The 14,197-nt window shown below is 39.7% G+C and overlaps 2 long non-coding RNA genes across 3 annotated transcripts in view; both read right to left on the bottom strand.

The window, feature by feature from the left end:
- Positions 1-665: 665 nt before the first annotated feature.
- On the bottom strand, positions 666-3,479 carry LOC147800365 (uncharacterized). Its single transcript, XR_015427398.1, has 3 exons — positions 3,388-3,479; positions 1,872-1,980; positions 666-936 (listed from the first exon to the last, which is right to left on the bottom strand). It is a non-coding gene; the product is annotated as an uncharacterized LOC147800365 (long non-coding RNA).
- Positions 3,480-3,700: 221 nt separating this feature from the next.
- Positions 3,701-14,197, bottom strand: part of LOC147800366 (uncharacterized) — a 28,599-nt gene continuing 18,102 nt past the window's right edge. Inside the window, exons 1-3 of one of the 2 annotated variants that reach the window (XR_015427370.1) lie at positions 14,041-14,184; positions 5,206-5,333; positions 3,701-4,915 (exon numbers count right to left, since the gene is read on the bottom strand). This is a non-coding gene — a long non-coding RNA (uncharacterized LOC147800366). Of the gene's footprint in view, positions 4,916-5,205; positions 5,334-14,040; positions 14,185-14,197 lie in introns of those variants that run through there. The other variant, XR_015427371.1, reaches the window with a different exon arrangement.

The raw sequence follows: 14,197 nt of genomic DNA on the forward strand, positions 1-14,197 counted from the left end.
AAGTCGTTCTGAATGGTGTGTAGCTTGATTTGACTGGCCTGTAGTCTTTGTGGATTACTCGGTCTGTGCTATGGTGTCTTGTGATGGTGTTCGTCTATATGATGTACGCATTGACCCAGAGCGTAGAGCAGACGTTAACATCATATATGATGTTAACGTCTGCTCTACGCTCTGGGTCAATGCGTACATCATCGTGGTCAACAGGTGAATGCGCAGCCAACATAAATGCTTTTTGCGTTTGTTTTAGCTGTATTAAGGCGATTATTGAAATCTCGTCGCCAGACGACATTTACTTGTTTTCATGCTCGTCTTTTTGTTTTCGTAGATTTTTTTTTTGGGGGGGTGGGATGACTGGTTGCTTTGTTCGCGTGGTCGATCAGCTTGGCAAGCGGAAAAGTGGTTCTATTTCCGGGGTTTGTTGAAAGTCTCGCAGTGGGCTGGGCGTTTCCTCTCTGCAGGTGGTTGTCGGTCAGGCCACAGTGAGTGCACGGTTGTGATCTATACGGAATTGTAACTTCCATATTGTCCTTCAGTTGATTCCTCCTTGTATTGTGGCTGATGAAATGCCACCTGGACCACAATGCTTGTTTTGTCAGGGGCCTGGCACGTATCCATACGGTGTGGGTGTCATCTTTGCAAACAAGTACCAAACTATCTTTGGAGTGTTTTTAGTAAATGCAAAAAGTAAGATCTTCTTTGTTGTAGACTACGTGTATGTAACAAACTTTGGTAAAGGGAGGGGAAGAATCTCGAACTTCATAAGTAACTTGATCCCAACTGAGGAAACAATGCCTGGTGTTATAGTTAATGTAAGTTGTCGTACACAGAATACACAGAAAGCAAGCACACAATATTATCACTCACAGATCGCGCAGGGTGGAATATCCTTCGAAAATGCCGGGCTCTAAATCCGAGATGTTACCGTTCAGCAGATCCCTGTATACATCAAAAAAAACACAAAATGTGTTGGTTGCTTTTTCACGGTTCCTGTTTCCAGACCAAGTCGGACCCCGACCAACTCCGACCCAACGAAGGGCAAACAAAACAATCTAACTTTTGAATGTGATTTCATGCACTTTACCGTGTACTTGCCAAATGTTACAGTTTTCAGTTACTGTTTGCACTGTTGTAGGTTTACCTTCCATTTCTATCCCAATTCAAGAATAAAAGAAAAAAATCGATTTTAACTAATAAAAAGTCTCACACCTGAGACTATCATATAATCCTCATTCACCCCACCTATTTTGAGCCTGTGCCAACACCTTCGATGTGGTAGCCATCCAGAGACCACACCAATCCTCAGAAACCTGGCATTCCAGGGAAGCCGTATTCGAGTGTGTACAAACCCGATCTTTCTTGTTTAGATATTCTTGCCACTGATATTTTGGTTGTCAATCAATCACTATCACTTCATCAACATCTAAAGGGCAAACAACAGCTAATCCAGACCCAAATAGCAGTCTCAGGACTTGCTGGCTGGCCAGCAGTGTTCAGTGGTGCGTGGGGGTTGATTGTGGGCTACGTTTGTGGGGTGGATTTTGGGGTTGGATCTCTGCATATATCATTGTTCGCAAATCACTGGTAAACCAACAGGTAAGATGGCTGATAAGTGATTCAGTTTGTCACAGACGTCCCTCGAGAACTTCTTTTAAACCTTTTCAAGGTATTAAATTGAGGTACTGCGTCCAGCAAACAAGGTTATGTAAATACAATGCAACGGACTGTTCATGACAGTCCACCGGCTAATCCGTAATTGTTTTTAAAAAAGTATTCTAAAGAAATAATTAAATGGAAAATGCGACAAGTACAATAAGCAAGGTAGAATATCGTGGCCACTAGACCTTTTTTGTGCAGAAACAAGTGAAACTTACAGCCAACAGATTGTCTTGTTTAAACTACGAATGGTTTGAAGATTCCAGCCCTGAAAACACTGACTTCTCGAATACGTACATCTGCACACAGACGGACAAAGTACGCTTTCTGGAAAAAAAAACAAAAATAAAAAAAGAAGTTCGCCTGTCTGATCATAAAATACGTGTAATTTTTTTTTTAATGGAATAGGTTATAACAGGAAACTTCCTCAGAGGCTGTTCTTGGAATAGTTATTAGATTGTTGCTGCTGACACGGTCCTCTTAGTAGACCGTAAATCGTCACGGTGTTAACTCTGTGTCCCATCGTGTGAAGCGTCTTGAAGCAACTTGAGTTAACTTCGAGTAATAGTGGAAAAGCTGTATCTAGCTGTCTGGAACAATGTCTAGAACATTGTCTAGACAATGTCGAAAGCAGACCGGTCTTGGTCTCCATTTTAAGTCATCTGTGTAAATGGTTTGTGTATTAAGCAGACCTAAAAAATGCATTTAATACCATCAAACACGACTTCACTTGGAATCCTTCACATAAATCCAACAAATGACAATCATAAACCAACATTTGCACATTCTCTACTTGTAGGCACAATTAAGATGACGTCACGTAGCCAGCGATGAAAATATCATGCCGTTAACTCAATTTCACGTACAGATGTGACACATCTTGTTCTACAAGGCTGAACTTAATCAGACGAACAGTTATCTTGTTATGGAACCTTAGAAGTGCACTTTTAAGATGGTGTCATGTGCCCCGCGATATGGGTATCGATTACGTCTTCTCAATTCCTTAACATAGACGTAGTCGCATGCCAATATTAATTCCAATCAAAGTCGTAGTTCTGTAATAAAGAAACCTTTAAAAATGTGGACCTTTAATGTGACATTGGGTGCCAAATGATAACATCATCAATTCGTCTTCTCAGTTTTAACCGAAGATCTAACGAAAAAAGTGAGACCGACATTTATTCAATCACTTGCCACTAATAAAAAGATGAGGGATCTCACTATTGGTTTTCTATAGATTTCCTCGTAAAATCTCGTAAAAAAGCTGGTAATTTTGACACCTGTGGCATCAGCAACCCCACTAGCATTTAGTTACAATGTCGGTGGTCTTGCACATTCGGTTCGTTTGCCATACATGGACATGCTCATGCACTTCGGATTACACGCAAGATGCGTTGACTTTAAGTTCCAGTGGCTCTCATATGAAGCTAACTATGGGACAGACATCAAAGGGGGATGTGTTAATTGACAATAGGCAGGGGTGTGTATGGGGATTGGACTTGTGAAGGGGGTACCCTCTGTCCCATTTCGTACTTGTAGAGTGGTTCTGATTCTCTTTTGTGCAGTAATTTCCTTTGCGCAGTAGGCGTGGTTTAAACTAAGGTGACGCCACACCGGATATTTATCTGATCGCCACAGATTGTTTTGGCCATACAGCAAAATAGTGAGAGCCATGCGACTAGCTCTCAGACAATGAAAATGCACAATATGTGGGTAAGGCACGAAACTGTTTACCACAATCGTGTTCGTCGTTTCCGCTAAGGCAGTCCTGAAACCGGTTACATCTAGCATCTGGAGTCGCAGAAGAGCCGTCTTCGCAGTAATACAACATATCGTCTAATACGACAGATAACGTTGCATCTGTGGAAAGCGTTATAATATTCCTTAGCAATAGAGATTTTCCCTTACCTTTTAAACTTTTGTGTTCAAATTCATAAGGAATAATTTTAGATGTTGTGTCTGGAAGACTGGAACACGAAAAGACTACAGTAACCGCTTATTCCAACAGATAATCAGTCATTTTTTTTCCAATATTTGCTCACCTTATGACCATCGATACAATGTTAAGGCTAAATTAATCTTAGGCCGATTGATTTCAGGAATGTTTCTATCAAATTCATCGGATGGTGTACAACCATTATACACAGACATATTTAGCACAATGTATTACAAGAAAAATAAAAGGTCGAAAAAGCGATTAAAATGACATAAAGAACTGAATCAACATATTCACAGAGATAGTTCTACTAATTTCTTGCACGAAAAGGGAAATAAACATTACTTCAATAGATGGAAACACAAGTTTGGAAAATGGGATATTTAGTCTTTTTAAAATTGTAGACCTATGTAAAACAAGGAGAGCAGAGTGCAATCAAGGCAAATAATAGGTACTTTACTGAATGTTTGGTCGGCATTTGTCTTGTTTAACGAAGGTATGTAATTTGAAAAAAGGATACTCAAATAATTAAAGTAGACACGAACAGGTAAAAACATAAAATTGTGTGAAAAATTAACCTATATTTATACAACATTGAATACAAAATGACGCAATTGTTTTAAACTATTTAGGATCTCTTTGGCCAAATCACAAACTTCGTTCAAGAGGACAGGGTTTTATTTTGAATGTATCACAAATTGTAAGTGCATACAGTTAAACAATGTTGAATAGAACAGTGGAGGTTGTGACATTGTGACATTTTTTTCTTGAAAGGAGGAAAAGCAGCGGTAAGTTCCGCCGTGGATCTGCTTCTTAGTTGATTTCATTAAGTTGTTAAATGCAGAAAAGCATCCCGTAATAGCATAAATACCAAAAACGCACCCAAAAACCCTTTATGTAGCCAAACAATTGGACAAAATCTTTATTGAAACAAAATCTGTATCTTCAAGTGCTGTAGTAAAAGATTTGCACTTAAGAGGAGAAAATTTAGTTTACTTGATAAATAATGCAACACACTTCAAAGGAGAATTGAGCCGTATGAGCAATTACTCAATACATCCGGCTTTCCTTTTTTTGAATATATTTTTTATGTGTTAGTCGAAATGTTTCGGTCAGAATCAACAATAATTTGGCGCCCTCGCGCTCTCAAGTGGAATGAAATTGCTGGAGATATCCGATCTAACAATAACAATCATACTTTCGTATTCCTCACTGGAACTGTAACTCGAAGAGTATACACCTTTAACGGAGCACCAGGTTAATGCGATGGTAACCATCAGTAAAGCCGGCGCCATCGCAGAGGTGCTGAAACCAGCACGTCAGATTCTGAATGTAAGAAGAATGGGGAAAATTACAGGATATCGAAAAAGTATGCTTTTTGAGGTTTGTGAACCGAGATTTCAAATGTTTGTCACAGACCCAAACACTCTACATAGTTTGTCCAAAAGTATTTTGAATGTCATCTTAATCATCTTAACGTTATAATCTGTAAATTTGCACTCCCTGAGCACCGGCTTATTTTTTTTTAATAAATCAATGTTTTGTTTATTAATGTTTCTTGTGCCCATGTCTGTTTGGTTTGTGAAACAAATCTGAACAAAAGAGACGAGTGTTACCGTCCTTCTTGAGTATGTTTTAGTCGTTGTTTAATTCTAGCCCAATCACCAGTCGACGCTTAGTGTTAATGTAGAATGTGGTCTTCTGTTGATTGGATCGGGCAGTTACACAGTCCTCGATACCATGCCTGGTGAGGAAGTGGGCAAACTGGTAAGATACAAACGGAGGCCTATTGCCAGTTTCGAGATATAGATGGCTTAATTTTACGAACATAAAATGGATAAAGATCACAGTGGCGGAGGTGTTTGCACTTGTAAAGATCTCTGGCCGTATGGAGTGCTTGTCATGCAGAACCAAGAGGCAAAGCTGATTGGGTGGGGCTACCTCAACCGGCCAAAAACAGTCAAGCTTAAGTTGTTGCCATGGGGTGGGTTACAGCGGACAGGCCAGAATCTCAACCACACAATACAGTTGGTTTTATCTAGCTAGATGTTTTTGACAAAAACTGAATTATTATAGACACTTCCACGCAGCGTGATCTATGTACTTTACGTGCGCAAAACCGATCAAGCCACGTACCGCGTACGGTGCATAACTTGGTTTCATTTTAACACAGTGTAGTTTTGCGTTCGTCCTTCGTTCCCGAGTCACTGAATCTAAAGATCACAAGGAAGTATAGATTATGCGGGATAAAAGGAATCGGTGCTGAGTCAGGTCGATATGCAAAACGCATCCGGTTGGGAAAAGAAAAAACATCTAGTGGAAAAAATCAGTAAATCAGCAAATCTAAAAGTTTCACACCTTTCTCCACCACAGCCCACTTTTGAAATCCTCAGGAAGACTTCGAGTTCTGTGCTTCAAGTCTTCAAAAATCGAAACGTAAACAAACTACTTCGGTATACGGTGGGTACGGGCAAAACCGTTATATATATATAATTAACATCTCCCCAACGCAAAAATATATCTCGAAAACTAGTTCGCGGTACCCGCTGCTTCATTTGACTCGGACCGGCCAGCCGACCCTAGCAAGCTCGGTGGTCGAGTGGTTAAGACATCTGCACTAGTAAGCAGGAGGTCGTGGGTTCGAGTCCCACCCGAGTAAGCTTGTGAGGTTTTTTTTTCGCAAGCTCTCAGACAAGCACTGAGCATACAGTGCTTATTAATATACGTTGGGTACGTGCAAAACCGTTATATATATAATTAACATCTCTCCAACGCAAAAATACATCTTGAAAACAAGCTTAAGATGTTGCCATGGGGTGGGTTACAGCGGAGCTGATCGCATGTTGATGACCTTGTCGCCAGTAGAAACTGTTCGATGCTAGTGTCAATTCCGCACGTACAGTATGTATCACTCCCATTCGACGTGTGGAAAGTAACGGCATCGAGCGTGCGTGGCAGTTACTTGACCAGACCCTTGTGAACCATGCGGACATGTCCTTAGTAACTTGTTGAGCCTTTTCGTTTTGAAGACTTCGTTTGTACGAGAAGAACAAACGATTGAAACCCATTGTATGTGCTCTACCAGGCTTACACCAAATAAAACACCACAGAATAATGAAAAGAAATGCTACATAAAAATGAAACTTAGGCTCAAACTAGTTGCTAAGGTGATAAAATATTTCCATTTTCAACTTCGATCTCTTGGTCTTTTTTCCACTAAATTTCTCAATTTTAGAAGTCTACCCAGAACAACGACACACCGCTTGCGACAGGCCAGAATCTCAACCACACAATACAGTTGGTTTTGTCTAGTTAGATGTAAAGTTGGTTTTGTCTAGTTAGATGTTTTTGACTAAAACTGAGTTAAAAATACAGACACTTCCACGCAGCACGATCTACGTGCTTCACGTGCGCAAAACCGATCAAGCCACGTACCGTGCACGGTACATACGGTACACTTGCAAGCAACAGCCTGTCTCGCGCGTATCGGAGCCGGTGATTATAATCGTGAATTTCAACATTTCCGGGCAATGCCATAATGACCGATAGACCTTGGTTTCAATAACTTGCTTTCATTTTAACTTACTGTAGTTTTGCGTTCGTCCTTTGTTCCAGAGTCACTGAATCTTACGCTCGCAAGCACGTATAGATTATGCGGGATAAATGGAATCGGTGCTGAGTCAGGTCGATATGCAAAACGCATCCGGTTGGAAAAAGAAAAAACATCTAGTGAAAAAAATCAGTAAATCAGTAAATCTAAAAGTTTCACACCTTTCTCCACCACAGCCCACTTTTGAAATCCTCAGGAAGACTTCGAGTTCTGTGCTTCAAGTCTTCAAAAATCGAAACGTAAACAAACTACTTCTTACAAAACGCTTTCCACAAAAATCACTACTTTTGACCACTCAGGCACTATTTCTCAATTTTATTTTCACAAAGCACGTAAGGAGAAGGCCTTATCTTACCATGAAAATATTTTTGTCAGGTATTTTTATTTCCAAAAAGTGAAAACAAGACGTATTTACGTATGCAAATGGCCCTAAAAATAAGACATGCGCAGTTAATAATTTCCCTCTGAAACATGCATTGGTTATGGTCTGTGCAACCCGGGGAGGGCGTGGCCATGGACACGAGTCCCAACAACTTTGCCCAGGATTGTAGCCCTCGCTCAATGATGAGTCTCTGCATCTTTCCTAATGGAAGCACTGACCATCTTTAACAGTAGACCACTAGCAGTCAGTTCGTTGAGCGACCCAACTGGTCTGGAACCCCTATCACTAGGCCTCTTTCTTTGCCTTCCCCCTCCAGGAAGCTTATAAGTAAGCCACGGAGAGTGCAATATCTCAATAATGAGTCAGGAATACGTTGGAGAAAAATATTCTGTAGAGTCTCCAAAAATGAAGAGAACCTCTGTGAGAGGCTCGCGTCGGGAATGTGACCGTGAAGGATGGGGATTGTGTTCAAATTTATTCAAATTATTTGAAATTCTTTGGGAAGTTACACCGAATGTCTTGTTCTATTCCTCTGGAATTTACCTATCTACACTGAGATGGGACAAGAATCACAGTGCCTTCAAAAATTGTAAATAAGACCCAAAGTGATTTAACCTAAAATTCTTTCCTTTTGGATGTTAAGTAGTTCGTTCTCTAACCTGTTATTGTTAATTCTTCCATTTTTTCTGTTTTTTTTTCTGCCAAGTTGTATTTCTAAATTAGGAATGCCTCTGCTTCCACTAAGGACTTCGGATTTGAGACGAGCACGTGGAGCGACAGGTTGGCTGAGATCATCTCTGCAACAGTGATGCAAATTGTCCAACTTTAGAATTTAGGTCTTTGGCCCAGTCCATCATGTCGAGTCTTTGGGATTTCAATTGTACCGGTAACTTGAAAGCAATGAGACATGAGGCATGAATGATTGTCTCTGTCATGAATGTCTTCATGTTTAGTACAAAAACAAAAAACAAGGTTTATTTAAAGTTAAATGTTGCTGTTATAAGAATTGAAACGAATCCGTGTGTAGTACATGTGCATTCTGCATATACGGCATATCTTTCTATGTAGGTTTCTGTAACTGTGAAGGACTTGAATTAGGACAGAAGACATGTTACAGTTTGTTGCGCAAGTACACGAAGAAAATCATGTCTGTAATATGCTGATTCAATTTCAACTGCCATTCCATACTGCATGTTGTTTTTACTCTGTAAATTGAGGTCAATGGTGAAACGTACCTGGTTCTAAGTAAAAGGCTTTAATTATGGTTCCTTTTCGCAGTAATTTTCATGGAGGGATGTGGAGTTGATGGAGAGTACAGAAATGGTGCCAGAAACAAAAGAAACATCCTTTGAGGTTTAAAATTTCTGGTAAAAAGACCCCGAACACAAAATTAAGTAGGATTACATAATAAGAGCGTACGTGCATGTACGCCAGAGCGATGTGCGAGCACACGCTCTTCAGTATGGTGTACTATTTACGACCCACATTTCTCTCTTTCTCTGGCCTCCCTCCAGGCGACAAAACTACACTACGCGACGGCACGACGGCTCCCTTGCGTCGTGCCGTCGGGTCAGACTGTCGCCTCCTTGCCATTACACACACGACATGTCGCATCGTCCGTCGTGTCGTGCGTCGCGTCGTGCTTCAGGCGACGTAATAGGCGACGCGACGCACGACACGACGTACGATGCGACGCACGATGGTACGACGCGACGGGCGACAGAAGTGGCGACGTTTAGACGAGAAAAATGCAACACGGAGAGGACCTAAGGCAGCACAACGAGACGGGTGACGGCACGACGCGACGCGTCGTGTGTGTACAAACGTAATGGCGACCCGGCGGCATGACGCAAGGGAGCCGTCGTGCCGTCGCGGCGTATAGTTGCGTCGCCTGGGGGGAGTCTAAAGAGAGAGAGAAATGTTTTTCGTAAATAGTACACCATAGTTCGTAGTAGGTCAGTTATTTTACGAGAATACAATTTGTTTTGTGAGATACAACTTTGTCTTGCAAGTGACAATTTTGTTTTGCGAGATTGTTTTTTTACTTCTTTAAAATAATAAATCAGGTTTGTTTTGTCATTTGTCATAGAATTCTCTTTTTGTTTCACTTTTTCTTCTCTTTTCTTAATTTATCTTTTGATTATCTATATTTTGTAGTGTTTATTTCTTATTTTTTTAAGTTTTATAGTGTAATCTTTTCTCATATTATTCACCCTTCACTTTATTTATTTTTGACTGTTTTTTGTTCATTCTTTTATTTGTTGTTCTTAAATTATTTGTGTTATCCTGTTTTTGTTTTATTTCTATTTATTATTTTTTTATTCGTTGTTTTTTTTAATTCATTTATATTTTAAATTTAATTTTGTTTTCATTTTTCATGTTGGCGATGTTGGCGATGGCCGCCCATATTGTCAAACCATTGACAAACGTAGCGCTCTGTATGCGACTACCATCTAAGATAACTGATTAGAGTCACATTTTAGTTTCTTATATTTGTTGACAGAAATAAATAAAGCAAGTTTACGAAAAGAAGGATTTTGTTGTTAGATAGAATTCCAACTGCCTTTTAGGATGAGGGTTCACTGGCATATATCACAGGGCCACTGTCACAGTAGTTTCTAATTTGTCGGCAGATTGGTGTTGTCAAAAAGCGTCCCGAAACCATACTCGTTGATAGTTTCCTTTGAAACTGCATGTAATAAAATATTAATTAATATTGCCTCACCTTTCTGTAGGGGAGCGTTGCGAGTACGGTTTCTTGCAGCTTAAAATTAATTCTTTACAAAATAAAGATCATTTGCTGCCCATCATCACTTGGTAATATCGAAAATTAATCACCAAACTAAAGTTATTTTCCCCCTCCTTTGTTCAACACGCTGTGGCCTTGCCTTTATTATGAAATTTAATTTTTTAGTGATTATTGCTTTTGCCATATTACTTGTTGTGGTTGATGAGAAAGAACAAGGATTGGACAGACTCGCCATGTAGATACATAATGTGTGGTTCGTGACACGGAACACTTAGTGCGGAGTCCTATTATAACCGAAAATCCGGGAAGCCATCAACTAAGCAAGCCAAAAAATTAATTGATACGTGCTCTGACTGTGGCGCCGACACAAAGAAACAAAATTAATTGACAATAGTAGACAAACTGCGAAGCGGGAATTCATAAAAAAGCGAAATCTGTCACGAAAATTACCCCAGTAATTTGTCTCATACTGTCTTTGCAAATTACCCACGAATACTGGCAATAAATTATTTAATAAATTATTCATTTATCTGTAAGTGAACGTGGGCCCCTCGCCGCATTTTTACGACGAATAAGTCAATACTTTGGAAGGAAATATTATGGTGTTTCCGTTTTTGACTTCATTGTAAACCACAACAAAGAAAAAGAAACCCTCAAAAAGATTATAAACCCTATAAGAGAAGAACAAAAAACCAAAAGCTACCTATGTACATTCGCCTGCTAATTACAGCAATAACTTTTTTATTTTATTTATTTATTTGGTTCATTTTCCCCATTGTCATATTCAGTTTTATACTCAGGACACCCGATTCCAGAATCGTGCGGTCATTCAAAACTAAATTGTCGCCATCCTTTGGGCTTTGCTTGAGTTTTGTTTTGTTTGTTTTTTATTTCGTTTTGTGTGTGTTTTGTCCTCCTTCTGTGCGTGAAAGTTCCTGAAATAGGCTAGCATAATTCGTGTTTATTAAATTAATTAGCTTCAGTTCGATTAACGTGCTAGCTGTCACATTCATTAGCCAAAGACGCAAAATCGGGGCTCCGTCACATCTACTTTGCAGTTTTCATCCTTCCTTAAGTTAAGACAATGAAAGCCAACTTTGTGACCATACGGCCACTGAACGCCTGCACGGGTTGCCTGTTTTTGACTTCAAACGCAGTCAGTGTTCTTAAATGAAAGGTCGATTTGCCCACAAACTGTCGACTCGCAGGTAAACGCGACTGCTCAATCAGCTTACATCTGCCGTGCTACCGACCGCGCCCTAACCTGAAGCACATTCCCCGCCAGCAACTACTAATAGAAATAAAATAAATAAGATGCTTCCATTCCCAATTTGTATCCCAAACGACAAAATGTCAACAAATACAAGTTATACAATCTGCAAAAACTCTTTACATGGTAAGATTTGTCATTATGGTGCATATAAACTTCCAGTTACCATGGACACGCTCAAGACTTGTTTACCAATAGATGTAGCCCCACCCCCATTTATGATTCGATATTGTCTACAACATGAATCTAGGTTGTCTAGACTAAAATTGACTAGACTAAACTTAATTAGGGGTGGGTAGGGGTTTCGAAAACAAGGCAATGTCCAGATCACACCATGTTTTGTGTTATACTTGGTGCCCCCCTCTTTACTGGATAAAAGGTACTGCGACCTTATTCTGACCTTTTTTTTTTCTTTTTTTTTATTAGTAGGCATTGGCAGACACCCTTAAATCAATTTAAATGCTATTAAAGGGTATATTGGGCTGGGGGCATGATTGTAAGTGGCGTTCAAAATTTGACGGTCCATGATCAGTAAAATATCAGGTCGGGCATCGGAGGGATTTATTAATTAGTTAAATTAATTAAAGGTACAATCCGTCATCAAATCTTGCAATTGTCCAACATTAATTGACGAAATTATTGTGGACCAGCAAATTTGGTTTAAAGTGTATATGCGATGAATTTGTCTTAGATACAATTTTTCTTCAATGTTACGTTCTTCTCCAGTGTATGAAAACTCTTTGTCATTCCTATCTTAGTTAAATTCACTGAAAAAGTGCACATTTTAAAACAATCAAAAATCATCCATGCTTCCCTGGAAAACCGAGGGCGCTATTGCTGTGAAGTCGTCCGGGGAAAATATGGTTCACTGCACGGGTTTTACTGTTCAAATTGTGAACCCAGAATTTTAAGTTACGTACTGAAAACATTTCTTAGAAAGAAATTGGTACTTGCTTAATGCACATAAATAACTATGAATCAACAAAGAAGAGAAAACCTAGTCCAGCAAAATGTATAAACACAAACCAGTGAAAACATAAGGCTTCTTCCTGGGACGAAATCACAATTGAATTTCGCTCATGAATATATATACTCATCAGTATAAAAACCAAAAAAGCAGTACAATACTCTTTGAATTAGTGAAACAAAAGTTGAAAATAAAGTTAACTGAAAGGTGCATTTTGAAGGTCTGTATTAAACCAAATGGATTACTGCTACCCTTTGTATAACACATCTTAGTTCAAGGTTGATGACAGAACGAAACATTAGCTTGTACCACCGGGTTCTTGTACAGTGATGCCGTTCGAACAAGGAAACTACTACTCCTTTTTATGAAGACTGTATTTAAAGGCGACACAGGGCAAACTTTAATCAAGCATGCAGACAATTGTAGTTTACCGAAGTTGGGGTAAAGTAAATGGGGAACCGAAGGAATCAAAACCTTAGCAATCAGGGAATTTATGTTTTCATCAAAAGTTTGTAGCCTCTCCCAAAGAGTGAAAATCACTCCAAGCTGAGATCGAAAAAAATTGCAAAAGGACATCTCAGTCAAATAAAAATCTCGACTGGCATTTCGATCTTCGAATGAGTACGTTTCATGATTTCGTCTTGTCTCAAGTTTAAATCAACTGGAGTGTAACTCATTGGAATGAGAAGGTGCCACAAGACGGGGTCTACATGATCTCTGCATGGTTTACCTACTGAATTATTCGTGCGTATTATGCCTGAAGGGATCTACATGCATTTACATGCAGTGTAAACATAAACATAACTTTACACTCTAACAGACCGCAAAAGGATTTCGACCTGTTTATATACACTGCAAAATATTAATCAGATGAATACAATAGGCCCCCGTGTATTAGGAAAATGTGATGCACTTATAGGCCTAATTAATCCTTTAGTTCTTCAAAATGAAACTCAATTTGTTCAGGGGCCTAATATTTTACAACCAGTGAGATTCTTATGGCCCCAAATACACGAGAAGTGATTTTTTTTATTAATGATGGCCATGTTGAAATTACAACATTGTTTTCAAACCACGGAGGGCTCCTCGGGTAACATCAATATGCCCAGAGGAATCCGATCATATGCCACATACGCACGGTGCTTTTACCTGCCGTGTAACCTTAAATTTAAGACAAAGCCACCTATTACAAAGCCATCCGACAAATACTTTTCAGCAATAGCCACGTGTTCAATCAGATCAATACATATTAGCAAAATTAAATCACAAATGTGTCAATCTTGCACTTGAGCCTCGATGAGACCACTCCGGGGATAAATGGCCCCGAACATTTACACGTTCCACCCGTAACCCCTGAGTTCAAGTTCCCAAGGCGACGATGTCGACAGTAGAGGTGACAACAGCTCGGGTCTACGGGCTGGGACAAAACAGTCCGAATACCGCCACACTAGCATGACTAGGAACTAGACTCACCGTGACTGCGCAGTGAATTAGGCATGTGGCCAAAAAAGTCCTTGACTGATCCCAGGTCACGGAACTTGCCTCCTACGGTGAAGAAAAACGTTCGACTTCAGAAACAATCATTGCAGCAAGTCGATGCACAAATCTAATGTATAAAATCCTTGCCAAC

The sequence above is a fragment of the Acanthaster planci genome, linkage group LG01 (assembly GCF_054643075.1).
Source record: "Acanthaster planci isolate LZ-2023a linkage group LG01, COTS_SCS, whole genome shotgun sequence".
NCBI lineage: Eukaryota > Metazoa > Echinodermata > Asteroidea > Valvatida > Acanthasteridae > Acanthaster > Acanthaster planci.